This window comes from Oryx dammah, unplaced genomic scaffold (genome assembly GCF_014754425.2).
Source record: "Oryx dammah isolate SB20612 unplaced genomic scaffold, SCBI_Odam_1.1 HiC_scaffold_1, whole genome shotgun sequence".
In the NCBI taxonomy this organism is placed as follows: Eukaryota; Metazoa; Chordata; class Mammalia; order Artiodactyla; family Bovidae; genus Oryx; species Oryx dammah.
Genome location: NW_024070185.1, coordinates 41,377,498 through 41,397,257, shown reverse-complemented (window position 1 = coordinate 41,397,257; position 19,760 = coordinate 41,377,498). Strand labels below are relative to the sequence as shown.

The following is a 19,760-nucleotide window of genomic DNA, read 5'->3' as shown; positions in this document are numbered from 1 at the left end:
AGTCACATATTCGCTCTAAGCTTTTATTTTTCTCATCAAGAAAATAGCAATAATATTATAACTGATTTTTCCTTATATGATCTTCCTTAATGCTCTAAATTCCTTCCTTTATAAATTCAAGCCATTTTCTCCACCCATTCCTACAAGAGTTGAAGCAGACGGAAAGTTTCTTTAGAGGCAAGAACCATAGACTATTTAATATTTTCTCTAACAAAACAAATAATGAAATAGTAGTTGGTTGAGTGACCTCATTAATTTCCTTTTATTAATGTACTTTAAAAAAAAAAGAGACACACCTGAGGTTGGAAGAAATGATGCATTTCATTTCTCAAATTTGCAAGAGTGAAGTGAGGGGTGGACTTACATCTCTGCAGAGCTCCATGCCTTAGACCTCCCCTCCCCCTCTCCCTAGAGTGTGTGTGAGTGAAAATGTATATTGGTTTAGAGGTTCTGCTTGGATAAATGTTTCAGAGCCAATAAATCTGTCACAGTAGCTCTCAGACTGAGCCAAGGTGAACAATCGCACAGTAATTTCTCCAGAGCCTCAGGGTACCAGACAGCACAAGCAGGGAGGTCACCAGATGCCTCATCACCTTATACCCAGCAGCAGAGATGTCACCCCACAGGAACAGGAGTTTTCCCCCACATGCTGTATCTACCGGGTGGTAAAATTCCTTGTCAAACAGCAGAGCAATCAGATGTAAAACACAGAGGAAAAAACAGAAGCACATAAAAATAACTGGTTCTCACAGTGATTCTGGTGACTGGTAGACTCCAGGTGAAAATAAGTGCTCATTATGCGAGGCAACGTGGTGGTGTTGCTCAAAAAAGGTTAGTGTATACCTCCTTTGTTTCAGCTGCATATGCCATAGACACCCACTCACAAAAAAGCACTAGGTTGTCCATGATGGTTTAATTTTTTGCAGTTTATTTCTAGTAATGAAAAATCTGGAAGAGAATAAAAATTCTCATAAGATAGGAGTTGATAAGCTACATCATACAATGGAGTGTTCTGTAAGTACTCAAATTATACAGATCTCTATACACACAAATAGAAGGTTTCTGAGACATACTCTTCATAGTGACTGGGAGCATGAACTTTGGAGCCAGTCTGCCTGAGCTCAAATGCCTGTGTGACACTGGGCAATTAGCTTCCCAACTCTGTGCCTCAGCTTGTTCATGTATAAAGTGAGGGTAACAGTAATATGTAAGCAGTAGAGTCATTGTGAGCATCAAAATGAACTCCTATGAAAAGTGCTTATAACAATCTTGGATTCACATAATAATACTAAACTACTAATTATGTGAGCTATTACGTTATATATGAGCTATTATGAGTAGTAGTGGTAGTAACTAAAAATAATAAGCTAATGCTAACTGCTTATGTCTGGGGCTTATACTTGTGGGGCTTGAAGTGAAAGAGTAGCACTTTCCATTTTCATTTTAGACCATTTGGATTAGTTACAGTGAACATAATACTTATATTAAAAAGTAATTAAAAGTATTCAGAAGTATATTGGATAAGAAGACTGCTGTTTTGAAAGTCTGATATGTAACAAACAGGGACTTAACCAAAATCACAATTACTGAGGGCTGTATTTTTAAAACATTAGAAACTGATTAATGTAAGCAATTCCTTACACTGAATCCCTTGTGGCTGCATTGCATTGTACACTTAGCAAAATGTTTTCACGTTCATGAGTTGATTCAATCCAACTAACTGAATTATTAATGAATTCACTTAATCCTTGTAAAGTGAGAGGAAGTGAGACAAATGGCTGTTGGTTGTTTGGGTTTTGTTGTCATTTTTGTTGTTTCCCTGCTCACAGCAAAGCTGGACAGGCTACGAGATTGAAGCTTAGAGTATTAAGGGCTTGCTTAAACTCAGACAACTTCTGAGTAACAGAAATGGAGAAAATCCAGGTTTCCCAAGGCAAAGCTCTACCAAACCATAATTACCCTGTAAACATGCTAGATTTACAATTCTACCCTATATACAGAAACTATCAAGTATTTAGTTTGGTAAGAAGGTGGGATTTTAGTGGATCAGCAGGAGAAAACATCTAAAAAGTCAGTTCTCCAAGTTTATAAACAAAGCTTATGACTGCCCCAGGAAATTACGACCTGTGTGAATGGCAGCTGACAATAGAACATATAGTTGGCTCCTGTCCAAAGCACCCTCAGGTGGGATAATGCTAATAAGATATGATCCTATGGTGAGATGATAAACAGATGAAATTGGTAGAGCCAAGAGTGTAATTACAGATAGCTGCTTTGGGATGTGGCTGAGGTCACTAAAACAATGAACAAATTTTAAAAAGTAAGCCAAATAGCAAGATAACTATAAGCACCTTTAGCAAGTTGCTTTTCTCTCTGGTTTCTTACCTCTAAAAGTGAAGAGGTTGGACTAGCTGACCTCTAAGATGCCTTTCATCCATCTATTCATCCATTCAACAAATAGGCATTGAGTGATCTGTTTTTGTTTGTTTGTTTGTAGATCCAGGTACTGATGATACAAGTTGAATGAGACTGATGAGGTCACTTTTCTCAAGGAGTGGTGGGGGCTGGACAAGAAAGAAAAATATCAGACAGTGATAAGTGTTACCCAAAGAATTAAAAATAGGCTGATGGTAAAGAAAGTGATTGAATTAGTAGTCTATGTGGGTCCCCTATGAAGGATTCTCTGAGGAGGCGACTTTTTACATGAGATTATTGAATGTGCCCTGTAAGAATGAGAGAAGCTCCTAGGCAGAAGAAGAGCTGGTTCAATGACTCTAAGGAAGGAATGAGCTTGTGTTGTGAGGAGCCAAATGAAAGATTGATGGACAAGTGAGAACATGTATGGTTCTGTAAATCATAAAGAGTTTGGAGGATTTCAAGCAGCAGCACAGTCTGATTTATGACTCTAAAAGCTTACCAGGATTGCTATGTACAAGCCTGGAAGCAGGTATCCCAGGTAAGAAGCTACCGCAGTAGTCTAGAAGAAATACTATGATCTCTTTAAGGTAAGAGTCAAGAAAATGCAGAAAATTGGACAGATTTAAGACATTTATGGGAGTAGAATCAATAATATTTATAGATAAATGGCTTTTGTGGGTTAAGTGAAAGAAGAATTTCAAGGGTAATTGTCAGATTTGGAGCTTGAGCAAGTGGCTGGATGTTGGTGCCATTTTCCAAAATGGGAAGAAACATATAAAGGCTAGTTAGGATGTGTACAGATAGCAGTGACTCTGGAGTTCGATAGTGGTCATGCTAAGCACTGGATGTCTATTGAACATCTGTATAAAGATGTGAGAGTAGGCAACTAGAGTTAGGAGTCATGAAAATACAATGTGTTGTTGTTTAATTGTGTGTGGCTTTTGTGACCCCATGAACTATAGTCTGCTAGGCTCCTCTGTCCATGGGATTTTCCAGGCAAGCATACTGGAGTGGGCTGCCATTTCCTTCTCCAGGGGATCTTCCCAACCCAGAGATTGAACCCGAGTCTCCTGCATTGGCAGGATGATGCTTTACCATTGAGCCACCAGGGAAGTCTGGAGATACAATAGAGTTGAAGATAAATGTGCAGGAGTCATTAGTGTAAAAATATGAACTAGATGGAATCACCTAAAGAGACCTGATAGACAGTAGAGACGGGGTGAGTAAACAGGATCCTGGAGTACTCTTGACCTTGAGGAGGTCAACCTAATAAAGGAGGAGAGGAAAGAGTGGCTAGTGTGATAGGAGATAGAAACACAACCAGGAAAAATGTGGTACCAAGGGAAACTTTAAGAAGCAGAAAGCAATCCAGTGTATTAAATTCTGCTAGGAGGTCTAGTTATAACAACACCAGAAAATCAAGTATTTGATTCCACACGAAGGAAATCATGTTTAAGGATCCAGCTATGTCTATCACTACTGTGTTTCTAGATCTTGAGGACTGGGGGAAGGAATTCCTGGCAAATGTATTGTTGAGAGGTCTAAAGCGTTGAATTGAAAGTCCTATCCAGGACAGCCTAGTCACCTAGGCTAGGCTAGGCTAGTCACCTGTTCCAATATGTAGAAAATCTCAATCATCAGGAGGATAAACAAACATGTGGTTTCAGCAGAATCACTGAAAAAGGAGACGAATGTACATCAAGATAGTATGTAATTATCTTAATGATTAGAATGGATCTAATCAGAATGCAGTAATTACATGTTATACAGAAGTAAGGATGTTATATAAGTTGGCATCAATCCAGAAGTCAAGTTTATAATAACTATCATGTAACTATTAGATTTTTTAACCTCAACAGTTGATGTTTCTGTATGTGGCAGAAACTGAAGAATGATTCTTCTATTGGTTAGACTGCCTTCCTGTAGGAAAATAATTTATAAAGCTGAATAGGGGTAGAAAGAGAATTCTGAGGATGTAGGTCAGCAAGAACCAAACAGCTCTACCTTAAGATGAGTACGAATTTAGTAGTGGGGAAGAATTTGATAAGCAATATAGTGGGGAGACAGAGTTGAAGTTGCAGACAGCAGGAGACGTTTTAGGAACCACATACCTCACACTGAATTTTTAGTTGTTTGTGCTGCCATAATAGAAATTGTCTCAGTCTTCTCAAGACTTCAATTTTACATAAATAAATACATTATAAGCTTAGAGAAAATCCTGTAGGTCCTGACATTTAGAAATCTCTCAATTAAAAAGCCAACTCATCACCCAGCTATTCTACCGTGCACTGTACAGTCAACAAAACAAGTCTAAGCACCCGGAGCATCCAAAATTTATTTTAACCTAACCTTAAAAAAAATAAGTACAGAAAACCAATGATTACTTGACAGTTGAAGAAAAACTCTGATGTAAAAGACAGAGACATCAAAATGGAAGCAAGGAAGAAAGAAAACTCAAAAGACATAGCACACTAAAAAGAAAATTTTAATATAATTATATTAAATGACCTCAGAAAGAGAGGTCATTGTTAAAACAAGGTCAGGATACTATTGAGGGAGGAAACAGACAGAACAGGCTCCATCTTGAAAGCAGGATTCCATCTTGGGCCAGACTGTGGACTTTGAGCTATATGCCCTATATCTATGGAAATGATATACTAACTGGAAAACCAGACCCCCCCCCTCCCCCGGATGGAAGAGCCCCAGGACTCATACTTAGACTCTCTGTCACCTAAAAGAATACCCTAATTATCTGTGTAACCAAACAGAATCATAAATTCTATAATGCTTATTGGGGTATGACCACAGGCCTATTGATGATTGTCCATTGTTAACTACCTAGGCTTAAGGCATATGAATCACGGGTTTAAGGCATATGTATCATTATCATGGGTTAACTTTGATTGTATCTTTCTTTTCCTTTGTTCAGACTAGTTGCAGAGAATTGGGGGAGGTGGGTTTGAGCACATATACTTAGGGTATATGAGGTTTTCACAAAAACTGGTTGGGGTCCTTTGTTACAACACTATGAAGAAAAAGGAATAAGCAGACACTTTTATTAGCATAATAAAGTTTTTAAAATATAAAATTTTAATTTAAATTTAAAATTATATGGATAAAAATATATTTATATGTTTATATATATATGGAAAATAAGAAAATATCTCAAAATCTTTAAAAAATAGAAGAGTAAACAAGGTTAAACTAGAAGGTTTAAATCAAGAGGCCCAACATCCTACGTAAGGATCCAGAAGGGAAAAATGACAAAAGGAATATTACAAGAACATTTTATGGACGTGCAGAAAAGTCCTATTGAGCACCCAGCACAATACATGAGAAAAGACCCACCAAGTTGTAAGTTTTAGACTATCAGGAAGATAGTAAAAGTTTCAAGAAAGGGAAGAAAACAAGTCACAGATATACCTAGAATAAGAGGGCAGTGACCACCATATCCAGTGCTATCAAACTAGAATACAGACATTTTCGGACATTTAAGATCAGAAAGTATTTCTCTCCCATGTACCTTTTCTCAAGAAGTCTTCTAAGGGTCTTGTTGTTATTCAGCAGCTAAGTTGTATCCAACTCTTTGCAATCTCATGGACTGCAGCATGCAAGGCTCCTCTGTCCTCCACTATGTCCAGGAGTTTGCTCAAATTCAAGTCCATCAAATTGGTGATGCTATCTAGCCATCTCATCCTCTTCCACCCCCTTCTTTCAATCTTTCCCAGCATCAAGGTCTTTTCCATTGGGTGGCCAAAGTATTGGGGAGCTACAGCAACTTTCCTTCCAGTGACTATTCTGGGTTGATTTCCTTTAGGGTTGACTAGTTTGATCTCCTTACTTCCCACTAAAGCAATAAGATACACCAAGAAAGAAGAAATGATATCCAGAAAGCAAAGAATCAATACAGAAAGGAGATATAGGAAATTCCCCAGAAAACAGTAAAAATAAACCCTACTATGATAGCAGAGACAGCTGTAGTAAGCAATCCAGATGAATATGAGAGGACAGGGACATACAGGAGAAAGAGCTCTATTAAAAAACACATTTACCAACTGCTTATCTGGTTGGTTCGCTTGTATAGTTTTTTCAAAGGCTATCTTGCTGGGGTTGGGAATGTGGATGCAGAAGCCGGACTGGCTGGGCTCAAATCCTTTCTCTGCCACTGTGGCCAGACAGATAGCCTCCCTGTGCTTCATGTTTTCTATCTATAAAATTGGGTCACAATGTACTTACCTCATAGTTATTTCAGAATGGGAGAAATATTTTCAAATGAAGAGACAAGAGATTAATCTCAAAAAAAAAAAAAAAAAAGAAATGGGCAGAAGACTTGACAAACCAGTCTGTTATACTCATACATTGTTCTCCTAATCTATGTTAATGAAACTATATATTTGTATGGAAATCTGCCTTTCTTCAAGATTCATGTCAATCATTTTATGGCCCGGGATGTCTCACCTGGTGCCAAGGTTATCTTGAAGGAGGAAACAGCCAGAACAGGCTCTATCTTGAAAGCAGGACTCCATCTTGGGCCAGACTGTGGACTTTGAGCTATATGCCCTGTACCTATGAAAACGACATACCAACTGGAAAACCAGATCCCTGCTCCAGAGCTCGCACCTAGACTCTCTGTCACCTAAAAGAATACCCTAATTATCTGTGTAACAAAATAGAATCATAAATTTTATTATGCTTATTGGGATATGACCACAGGCCTATTGATAACTGTGCAATGTTAACTACTTAGGCTTAAGGTATACGAAACACAGATTAACTTTGATTGTATCTCTCTTTTCCTTTGTTCAGACTAGTTTCAGAGAATTTGGGGAGGTGGATTTGAGCATGTACCCTTAGGGTATAAAAGGTTTTCACAAAAACTGGTCAGGGTTCTTGGCTAAGAGGAGACTCTGCCTTGGGTCCACCGGTGTAATAAACTGTACTCCACTATCTGCATTGTCCTTCTAAGTGAGTTTGTTTCCTGGAACGCGTGGCTACAACATTTGGTGAGCTGGCCAGAAACTCCTCACTTTGAGGAGACAAGTCCCATTTGGGACTACTCCGAGGCCTTGCGGCTTGAATCTTCTAGAGGGGGAAGGCGCCTCGCCCTTCTGGAAGGATTCTGCTTCTCAGCACCTGGACCTTTCACGTGAGCAAGTAGTGGATGGCAGCAGGGAAACTGAGCGCTCAGGTGAGGAGGAATCCACCTGGCAGGATGGCAGACAGGGCCTGATCACCCCCCCGGGGGGACTAGAAGGAGCACGGACCCACGGGAGCCTGGAATAGGCAGGCAGCAGCGATTGCTTGGCACACAGGTTGACGAGCGTGTTAGGGCTTAGGAAGGAAATCTGTGAAGGTCATTTAGGAGGTGGTGTCCACGCCATCTTGGGGAAAATTATTACCAAGCAATTGCCAGGGGATTATTAGAAGAAACTTGGCCTTTGTGTGCTCATATTCTGCCCTCCCCAAGGAGGTGTCCCATCTGCTGTGAAATTCTTGACCCCTCGGAATTGTCAGGCTAGAAGAAGGAGTACGAATGGGCTTTTCTGGAGATGGCCTGGGACGTGGGATATTTAACCCATCTGTGTTTTCATCCACACCTGATCAAGCCCACCAATGCAGAACGGACTTTAAAAAGTTAAGGGAGAAACAGTCTTGGACCATGTGGTGTTCTGGTTCAGCTGTGCTGACCAGCAGGTAAAGACATGCCAATCTCCCTTCTCCCTCTGGGATCTGGCAGGTAAGGCTCTTCTCATCCCAATTAGGAAGGAGGCAGAATGGCAATTTAAGTGTCATTGAGTGGAAATATCAGAAGAACATAGGGTACCAAGAACTTCATAGAATGAAAAGGAAAAGTAGAAGAAGGTCTGAGAAGGTAAGCAGAGATGGGGGAAGTGAATCTAAGGAAACTTTATTGGAGTGCATGATTAAAAATTTAAAGAAGGGATTTGGAGGAGACTACAAGCTGGAATCAAGATTGCCGGGAGAAATCTCAATAACCTCAGATATGCAGATGACACCGCCCTTATGGCAGAAAGTGAAGAGGAACTAAAAAGCCACTTGATGAAAGTGAAAGAGGAGAGTGAAAAAGTTGGCTTAAAGCTCAACATTCAGAAAACGAAGATCATGGCATCTGGTCCCATCACTTCATGGGAAATAGATGGGGAAACAGTGGAAACAGTGTCAGACTTTATTTTTTGGGGCTCCAAAATCACTGCAGATGGTGATTGCAGCCATGAAATTAAAAGACGCTTACTTCTTGGAAGGAAAGTTATGACTAACCTAGATAGCATATTCAAAAACAGAGACATTACTTTGCTGACTAAGGTCCATCCAGTCAAGGCTATGGTTTTTCCAGTAGTCATGTATGGATGTGAGAGTTGGACTGTGAAGAAAGCTGAGCAACAAAGAATTGATGCTTTTGAACTGTGGTGTTGGAGAAGATTCTTGAGAGTTCCTTGGACTGCAAGGAGATCCAACCAGTCCATTCTGAAGGAGATCAGCCCTGGGATTTCTTTGGAAGGAATGATGCTGAAGCTGAAACTCCAGTACTTTGGCCACTTCATGCGAAGAGTTGACTCACTGGCAAAGACTTTGATGCTGGGAGGGATTGAGGGCAGGAGGAGAAGGGTATGACAGAGGATGAGATGGCTGGATGGCATCACTGACTCGATAGACGTGAATCTGAGTGACCTCCGGGAGTTGGTGATGGACAGGGAGGCCTGGCGTGCTACAATTCATGGGGTTGCAAAGAGTCGGACACGACTGAGCGACTGAACTGAACTGAACTGATGGGATGAAGATGACACCTAACCGCCTCCACATACTCTGTGTGATGGCCCCTATGGGAGTAAGATGGCCACCAGAGGACACCATGAACTTAAAAATAGTGGAAGCAGTCTACAGTAAGTCTCAGGAGAGCTGGGACACCCGGATAAATAGACTCATGGCTAGGGTTAGCACAAGACCCTCCTCCTTGGATGAGGTTCTGTATCTAGAAGGGAAAGGGGAAAATATTAATGGCACAAAAATTGACTGAATAAATAAAAAACAAATTCTACAGGATTTGGACAGGGATGACCTGACTCCTCTGCCATACTGGATAAAGACATGCCTGCCTCCCAGTGCTCCACCAGGACTGGAGGCCACCTTAATGCCCAATCCAGGGCCAGGTGAAGTTTCTGCAGCAGCCGCTGCTCCTCCACCGGCTCTCCCAGAGATCGTAGAGCCACCATTTCGGCAGGCTCTGATCCCAGCAATGGAGACCTCTGGTCAATGCCCCCAGGATTCTACGTCAGCTGGATCTCCTAGATTGTATCCACCTCTCCTAGTGAGTATTGATGGAAAGGGGGAAGAAAACACAGGAATTAGACAGAGGCTGTGCTCTGCCAAGGAACAGGGGGAAAGAACCCCACTACAGATGCCCCTCAGAGAGCTACAACAGCCTCCGGTTCAGGAAGCATGTGGGCACTACCATCTGCCCCCTGTAGCCTAGTATTACCAGCCATTTGCCTCTACGGATATATTAAACTGGCAGAAGCACACTCCACCATACTCGGAGGAGCCACAAGCCATGATTAGGCTAATGGAGATTATTTTTCAAACCCACCGCCCTACATGGGATGACATAATCCAACTACTAGTCTCCTTTTTCAGCACTAAGGAAAGACACAGGATCCTAACTGAGGCCAGAAAATGGTTAAGAGAAATAGCACCCAAGTGTACTGCAAACCTGCAGCCATGGGCAGAACTAGCCACCCCTGGTGAGAGGCCCAATTGGGACTGTGACACAGAGAAAGGGAGGGGCCCCCTGGAGAGATATTGGGTGGCTATTTTACAAGGTCTCGAGAGGGGGGCCCGAAAACCTATAAGCAGGGCAAAACCCTCTGAAGTGATTCAAAGGGAAAGCGAATCACCCTCTGAATTCTACGAAAGACTGTGCGAGGCCTGTAGACTTTATACACCAATAGATCCAGAGGCTGCTGGGTCTCAGGTGGTGATAAATGCAGCCTTTGTGTCTCAAGCCTGCCCCAAAAATGTCAGATGGAGGGGACACCAAGTCACTCATGAATTTTTATACATGAATGCCCAATCCCTTTGTCAGGAAGAGACTTGCTGTCTAAATTAGGGGCACAAGTGACCTCCCCCCAGCCCCACAAAAGACCCACTCTTCAAATGGGCTCAACCATCTGTTTACTCTTCCTCTTGGTAACCCCTCAGGATAAATGGAGGTTGCACGATCTCCCGGAAGGGAAACTGGATGGGCTAAATAGTCGAGAGAGAGAGAGAGAGGTAGAGAGGGGGAGAGAGAGAGAGAGGGAGAGAGGGAAAGGGAGAGAGGGAGAGAGTTAACTCAAGTCTGGGTGGAAGACAACCCCCCCAGGCTTGCAAAACAAGTCCCACTGGTAATAGAACTCAAACCCAGTACAATTACGTCAGCACCTGCTTTGGGCCTGCCAGACCTTGCTAAACCATTTACTCTTTACGTGACTGAAAAGGACAAGGTGGCTATGGGACACGGGACAGACCCATGGCTTATCTCCCAAAATGGCTGGACAATGTTGCCACTGGGTGGCTGGGATGCTTATGGGAAGTTGCTGCAGTTGCCTTACTGGTCTGGGAGGCAACCAAGCTGACTTTGGGCCAAGATTTGATTGTAAAAGTCCCGCATGAGGTCAACACTCTTCTGCAAGGGGATCCCCATAAATGGCTGTTGACATCCCAGATTACTCAATACCAGGGACTGTTGTGTGAGAACCCCCATGTTACTATTGAGCCTTGTCAGGCCCTGAATCTGGCTGCTCTCTTTCTTGTGGGAGAAGGTGGGCCCTCACATGATTGCAAGGAAATATGCCAGCAGCCCTGACTTGAGAGACCAGCCAATCCTGGACCCAGATTTGGTCCTGTACACCAATGGGATGAGCCTGGTGAAACAAGGACAACGACTGTCAGGATATGCAGTAGTCATGGAAGAAACCATCGTTGAGGTTAGCTCTCTCCTATCACGCTGGTCCGCTCAATGGGCTGAACCATATGCTCTAATCCGGGCCCTCCAGCTGGCAAAAGGTGGGAAGACACACATTTACACAGACTCCAGGTATGCTTTTGCCACACTACATGTACACAGGGATCTATATAAGGAGAGAGGCCTTTTGACAGCTAGTGAAGAAGATATTACAAATAAGGAAGAAATTAAGACCCTATTAGATGCTGCCTGGGAACCAGAAAGGGTTGCAGTCATACACTGCCAAGGACATAAAAAGGAGGATACCCTCCGGGCTTGGGGAAACAGACTGGCAGATAAGACCATTAAACAAGCAGCCGAGGGCTGGGGGGTGACAAGTGAAGCCCCTATTAAAGCTCTCGTATTGGCAGAGCTGCCTGAGCTAACACTAGACTCTCCAAAATACACTGAAGCCCCAAACCAACTAGCCAAAGTAGAAGGGGCCATCAAGACTGAAAAGCGATGGTAGGAATTGCCAAGTGGCAAATTATTGGTACCAGAGGAGCTGGCACCCACTCAAAGCCAAACACACCAAGCGACCCATCTAGGCCTGATAAACTGGAAGAGATAATTTGAAAATATTTCTTGGTTCCCCACCTCTCTTCCCTATGCAGGACAGAATCTCAGAACTGCACTGCCTGCTCACATGTCAATGCTGCCTCTCGACACAGAAACTTCTGGGGATTCAGCTAAAAGGCACGCTGCCCTTTGAACACCCAGAAGTGGACTTCACTGAAATGACACCTCATCGACACTACTGTTACCTGCTGGTCATGGTATGTACATTCTCAGGATGGGTAGAAGCTTTTCCTACCCGGACTGAAAGAGCATCAGAAGTAACCCAGTGCCTGCTTAGGGAGATAGTTCCCAGATTTGGATTTCCTATCAGCATTGGATTGGACAATGGCCCAGCTTTCGTAGCTGATTTAGTACAAGTAAGCAAAACTTTAAACATCAAGTGGAAATTACACACAGCATATAGGCCCCAGAGTTCTGGGATGGTGGAAGGAACCAACTGGACACTTAGAGACACTCTCCAAGTGGATCATAGAGACTGACTGCTCATGGGTGGACTTGTGTCTGACGGCTCTGCTCAGATTCAGGATGACCCCATGGTCCCATGGCTATTCTTTGTATGACATTGTGTATAGGAGGCCCCCTCCCATAATAAAACAGATGTCAACAAATTTGCCTCAGGTAAGGGGAGATGAGATTTCACAGCCGTTGGAACAACTAGGTAAGGTAATAAATCAGGTAACTAAGTTTGTATAAGAAAGGGTGCCATTTCCCCCTTGGGGAACAGATTCACGAATTTGTGCCTGGGGATCAGGTGTGGGTCAAGGGCTGGAAACACAACTCCTTGGTCCCACATTGGAAGGGTCCATATACTGTTGTTCTAACCACCCCTACAGCAGTTAAAGTTGCAGGTGTCACTCCCTGGATCCACCACATGAGGATGAAGAGAACATACCACGCAGACCCAGAAAATGCTGAGTGGACTGAGCAGAGGGACCCCACTGACCCTTGAGAGAGTAAGATCATCCTTAAGAAGAAAAAGGAAAAGAAGATCCTGGATGAGCCCCTTCAGGATGAAGCCGCATAATCAACTCCTGCTGCTTGGCCTCATCAACGTGATTTTGAATGTAACTTCTGTTTCAATTCAGGACAATGTTTTCATTTCATGGACACATTCCTATGCGGACTTCCACAACACCTCCAACTGCTGGGTATGTGGGGCTATGTCTCTGTCTGTGATGGATGGACTTCCTAGGTGGGTGTCACTGCTCCACCAAGGAGATTCTAAACCACTATGCTCTTTTCTAGGACAACAAAAAGAGACTTTCCTTCCTCCTGTCAATCATAATCTCTCCTTGCTCTCTTGGTGTAAGCCAGACCTATAGTCAATAGATTTGGCTCATGGGGTTACATTTGATGTAAACATCAGTTTCATAGAAGTAACAAAAGCCTATACGTCATATTTAAAGAACAAAAAGGAAAAAAAGCTCCCTGACCAGCAAGGAAGGACAGGCCTCTAGGTATGTTGAACAATTCTACCAAGTCTGGGATGAATATTTCTGGATGACCCCAGAAAAGGGTCAATTAATTACTCCCACCACTATATTCTGGAACAAAAAGAACAAAGGGTAGGGTTTGGTGACCATCCATTAGACCCAAAAGAACTAAAATATATGGGGTATCTATCCCCTGAACAATGTAAACAAACATTCGAAGTCACATACCACCCCAACCAGTCCATCCATTGGCCAGGCTCTGATTGGAAATATAACCCTGGAATCCGCTGGGTGGTGCCCAACGGATCACAATGGCTTTGTGGGCCTAACCTTTGGCCCTGGTTACCAATCAGCTGGGTAGGCCGCTGCACACTGGGATTCACTTTTGCCCATGGCAGCATAAAACCTAACCTACAAAAAGCCCCAGTAAATCTACCTTATTTACATGCTAGGTGGACAAAGTCTGTGTTTCAGTGGTATAAGCATATTGCTGCCTTATTCGTACCTTCTATAGGGACAACAGATATTATGATTAAAGTAGAAGCCTTGACTAATTTCACAAAACAGGCCCTCCTAGATAGTGCTAAAGCCATCCAAGCCTTAAATGAAGAACAAATCTAAATGAGAAAAGCAGTAATTCAAAATAGAATGGGCTGGTGCACTGGGATGACCCAGAGAGATGGTATGGGGAGGGAGGTGGGAGGGGGGTTCAGGATTGGGAACTCATGTACACCCGTGGCGGATTCATGTTGATGTACAGCAAAACCAATACAGTATTATAAAGTAAAGTAAAATTAAAAAAGAATAAAGTACAATTTATTAAAGAATATTGTACACATAGATATGGGACATCTTTTTATCAAGAGTTTCAACGCCATCAGTTCAGTTCAGTCGCTCAGTCGTGTCCGACTCTTTGCGACCCCATGAATCGCAGCACGCCAGGCCTCCCTGTCCATCACCATCTCCTGGAGTTCACTCAGACTCACGTCCATCGAGTCCGTGATGCCATCCAGCCATCTCATCCTCGGTCGTCCCCTTCTCCTCACCATAGCAATACTAAATTGTGTTTTAGTTTCTTTATGTATAAAAGATGTGCTGAAAGATGCATGCCTCGACAGTTGTTATTTTATTGAATATGGCTGTAGGTGACATCCTTCTATATAAAAATCTGCACAGCATCACATAAAGAATACAAACATCTTAAGTTCATACATACAGTCATTTCTCTAAACTCCTTAAGGAGAAATTTAAATCTTTGCTCAACACTAAAATTCAACAAAATGCTTGAGTTTCTCAGGAAATGAAAAATAACCAATTTCAAAAAAAAAAAAAATAGAATGGTTTTGGACATGCTCACAGCTGCTCAAGGAGGGACTTGTGCTATAATTAAGTTTGAATGTTGTGTATATATTCCTGATTTATCTGGCAATGTATCAGCTGCTTTAGATGACATGAAAAACCAGGTAAAAGCAACATCAAATGAAAACATTCCTTTTTGGACTTCAGTCCTATCTGGTGAAGGGTGATTGGTGGAAAACTATACTTACCATTGTTATAGTTGCTTTGATAGTTCTGCTTTGTGGACCCTGCATTTTACAAAGTATTATGAACTTTGTAACCCAAAGGTTGGTGTCATTCTCCCAAATTGGTGCTCAGAGAGCCGGGGTGCAATATATCCCTATGAGTAATGCTCATACTATGAGTTAAGAGCATCAAGAGGGGGTAATGAAGGAGGAAACAGACAGAACAGGCTCCATTTTGAAAGCAGGACTCCATCTTGGGCCAGACTGTGGACTTTGAACTATATGCCCTGTATCTATAGAAACAACATACCAACTGGAAAACCAGATCCACCCCCCCCCCCCAGATGGAAGAGCCCCAGGGCTTGTACCTAGACTCTCCGTCACTTAAAAGAATACCCTAATTATCTGTGTAACCAAATAGAAAAATTCTATTTTGCTTATTGGGGTATGACCATAGGCCTGTTGATAATTGTCCACTGTTAACTACCTAGGCTTAAGGCATATGAATCATGGGTTTAAGGCATACAAATCATGGGTTAACTTTGTATCTTTCTTTTCCTTTGTTCAGACTAGTTGCAGAGAATCTGGGGAGGTGGAATTGAGCACATACACTTAGGTATATAAGGTTTTCACAAAAACTGGTCAGGGTCCTTAGCTAAGAGGAGACTTTGCCTTGGGTCCGCCAGTATAATAAACTGCACTCCACTATCTGCATTGTCCTTCTGAGTAAGTTTGTTTCCCAGAACGCATGGCCACAACATTCTCAAAATGCCTGTTGTGGGTGAGGGGCCTGGTGCCGTTCTCTGAATTTTGAGACATTTCCTTCCTTTAATTAGCAGACTGCTAGTAGCTATGTAACATTCAGCTAAAGACTAGCAGGGGGGCACTCTTTCTGCCCCCTTCTGATATCTATGTCAGAAGCTTTCTCTATCTCTTTTATACTCTAATAAAACTTTATTACACAAAAGCTCTGAGCGATCAAGCCTCATCTCTGGCCCCAGATTGAATTCTTCTCTTCCAGAGGCCAAAAATCCTGGAGTCTTTTGTGGTTCAGCAACAACCTTTCAATATCCCCTCACACCCAGTTAAAACGACCATCATTAAAAACATCTACAAACAAAAAATGCTGGAGAGGGTATAGAGAAAAGGGAACCCTCCTGCATGGTTGATGGGGATGTAAATTGATATAGCCACTATGGAGAACAGCATGGGGGTTTCTTTAAGAACTAAAAATGGAGCTACCTTATGACCCTACTGGTCACATACCCTGAGAAGACTCTAATTCAAAAAGACATATGCTAGTATCAGAAAATTACTACAGCTAATCAGTGAATTTAGCAAAGTTGCAGGATACAAAATCAATACACAAAAATCACTTACATTTCTATATACTAACAATGGAAAAAAGAGAAATTAAGGAATCAATCCCATTCACCACTGCAACAAAAAGAATTAAATAATGAGGAATAAACTTACCTAAGGAGACAAAAGAACTGTACACAGAAAATTATAAGACACTGATGAAAGAAATCAAAGATGATGTAAACAGATGGATAGTCCATGTTCCTGGATAGGAAGAATCAATATTGTGAAAATGACTATATTACCAAACACAATCTACAGATAAAATGCAACCCCTATCCAATGGCATTTTTCACAGAACTAGAACAAAAAATTTCATAATTCATGTGGAAACACAAAAGACCCCAAATACCCAAAGCAGTCTTGAGAAAGAAGAATGGAGCTGGAGGAATAAACCTTCCTGACTTCAGGTTATACTACAAAGCTACAGTCATCAAGACAGTATGGTACTGGCACAGAAACAGAAATATAGATCAATGGAACAAGATAGAAAGCCCAGAAATAAACCCATGCATCTACAGGTACCTTGTTTTTGACAAAGGAGGCAAGAATATACAATGGAGCAAAGACAGCCTCTTCAGTAAATGGTGCTGGGAAAACTGGACAGCTACATGTAAAAGATTGAAATTAGAACACTTCCTAGCACCATACACAAAGATAAACTCAAAATGGATTAAACACCTAAATGTAAGACCGGAAACTATAAAACTCTTAGAGGAAAACATAGGCAGACTACTCGATGACATAAATCAAAGCAAGATCCTGTATGACCCACCTCCTAGAGTAATGGAAATAAAAACAAAAGTAAACAAGTGGGACCTGATTAAACTTAAAAGCTTTTGCACAGCAAAGGAAACTATAAGCAAGGTGAAAAGACAACTCTCAGAATGGGAGAAAATAATAGTAAATGAAACAATTGACAAAGGATTAATTTCTAAAATATACAAGCAGCTCATACAACTCAATACCAGAAAAACAAACAACCCACTCAAAAAGTGGGAAAAAGACCTAAACAGACATTTCTGCAAAGAAGACATACACATGGCTAAAGAGCACATGAAAAGATGCTCAGTATCACTCATTATTAGAGAAATGCAAATCAAAACTACAATGAGATATCACCTCACAGTGGTCAGAATGGCCATCATCAAAAAATCTGCAAACAAATACTGGAGAGGGTATGGAGAAAAGGGGATGCTCTCACACTGTTGGTGGGAGTGTAAATTGATACAGTCACTATGAAAGACGGTATGGGGGTTCCTTAAAGAACTAGGAATAAAACCACCATATGACCCAGCATCCCCACTCCTAGGCATATACCCTGAAGAGACCAAAATTGAAAAAGACACATGTATCCCATTGTTCATTGCAGCACTATTTACAATAGCTAGAACATGGAACCTAGATGTCCTAGAACAATAGCATGTCCTAGATGCTATATAGATGTCCTAGAACCTAGAACAATGGCAACCTAGATGTCCATCGACAAATGAATGGATAAAGAGGTTGTGGTACATATACAGAATGGAATATTACTCAGCCACAAAAAGGAATGAATTTGAGTCAGCTCTGATGAGGTGGGTGAACCTAGAACTTATTATACAGAGTGAAGTGAGTTAGAAAGAGAAAAATAAATATCACATTCTAATGTACATATACAGAATCTAGAAAAACGGTACTGAAGAATTTATTTATAGGGCAGCAGTGGAGAAACAGACATAGAGAATAGACTTATGGACATGGGGAGAGGGGAGGAGAGGGTGAGATGAATGGAAAGAGTAATGTGGAGACTTGTATTACCATATGTAAAATAGATAGCGGCAGGAATTTTCTGTGTGGCTCAGGAAACTCAAATAGGGGCTCTGTATCAACCTAGAGGTGAGATGGGGAAGGAGATGGTAAGGAGGTCCAAAGGGAGGGGTATATGTATACCTACAGCTGATTTATGTTGAGGTTTGACAGAAAACAACGAAATTCTGTAAAGCAATTATTCTTCAATAAAAAAATAAATTAAAAAAGACATATGCACTCCAATGTTCATTACAGCATTATTTACAATAGCCCAGACATGGAAACAACCTAAATATCCATCAACACATGTGGATGGGGAAGAGGTGGTACACATATGCAATGGAATACTATTCAGCCATGAAAAGGAACAAAATTGGGTAATTTGTAGAGATATGGATGGACCTGGAGCCTGTTATACAGAGTGGAGTAAGTCAGAAAGAGAAAAACAAATACTGTATACTAATGCATTTATGTGGAATCTAGAAAAATGGTACTGTCCTGGTGTGCTTAGTCACTTAAGGCAGGAATAGAGACGCACACGTAGAGAACGGATGTGTGGACATGGGGTTGGGATGAACTGGGAAACAGGGATTGACATAAATGTGCTGCAATGTGTGAAACACACAGCTAATGGGAACCTGCTTCACAGCACAGGGAGCTCAGCTCAGTGCTCTGTGGTGACCTAGATGGGTGTGATGGGGAGTGGGAGGGAGATCTAAGAGGGAGGGGGCATATTATATGTATAGCTGATTCACTTCATTGTACAACATAGATTAACAGCATTATAAAGCAATTACAGTCCAATAAAAAATTCGTACCTTGAATCTTATGGGCTTATAGAGGTACTGAAAGTGAAAGTGAAGTCATGTCTGACTCTGTGCAATCCCATGGACTGTAGCCACCTGTCTCCTCTGTCCATGGAATTTTCCAGGCAAGAGTACCGGAGTGAGGGTTGGGAAACTGTAAATCACACACAGAGAAAACTAAGTACAGTTTTTTAAACATAAGTAATTTATCAGCTCTACGACTGAGCGACTTCACTTTCACTTTTCACTTTCATGCATTGGAGAAGGAAATGGCAACCCACTCCAGTGTTCTTGCCTGGAGAATCCCAGGGACGGGGGAGCCTGGTGGGCTGCCGTCTATGGGGTCGCACAGAGTCGGACATGACTGAAGTGACTTAGCAGTAGCAGCGGGGAAAAATAATAAGTGAATAAGAAAGGAAACATAATAATAGTAGGCTTCTCGGCTCAACAGTGACTATTCCAAAGTCAGAAACTGCAAAAGAGTGAAAACTGTAGTGTAACAAACTGGAAGGTCAGAGGAAGGATAAAGGATGTGAGATAACTCTTTACCACAATAGGAAGTGAATAGAGGTAGCATTCTATTTGGAATGAGGAATTAAATACCAAAAAGAATGAGGAAATATGTTTAAAATAGCCCTGAAAGAATAGAACATTGCAGCGATGGCCATTCGGGTACCATGGTAAATGACTGAGAGGGTGAGATAGACTCAAGGGGAGCAGGGGCTCCTGCTGGGGCCCCAGAGCACCAGCTTCCACGAGGAGCCTCAGGGTTAGGGGTCCACCGTGAGGTCAGCACCACTGGAAACAATGGGAGGAAGAGAAGAGCTGCCCCCTGAGCATTCTAACC

At 41.9% G+C, this 19,760-nt stretch overlaps 1 long non-coding RNA gene across 2 annotated transcripts; it reads right to left on the bottom strand.

Annotated features, from left to right (window-relative positions):
* Nucleotides 1-302: 302 nt before the first annotated feature.
* On the bottom strand, nt 303-19,021 carry LOC120867430. 2 transcript variants are annotated; one of them, XR_005721892.1, is made up of 3 exons: nt 18,926-19,021; nt 2,386-2,564; nt 303-948 (listed from the first exon to the last, which is right to left on the bottom strand). It is a non-coding gene; the product is annotated as an uncharacterized LOC120867430 (long non-coding RNA). The 2 variants fall into 2 exon arrangements; XR_005721937.1 differs by lacking the exon at nt 18,926-19,021 and adding an exon at nt 5,942-6,061.
* Between the last annotated feature and the right edge of the window lie 739 nt (nt 19,022-19,760).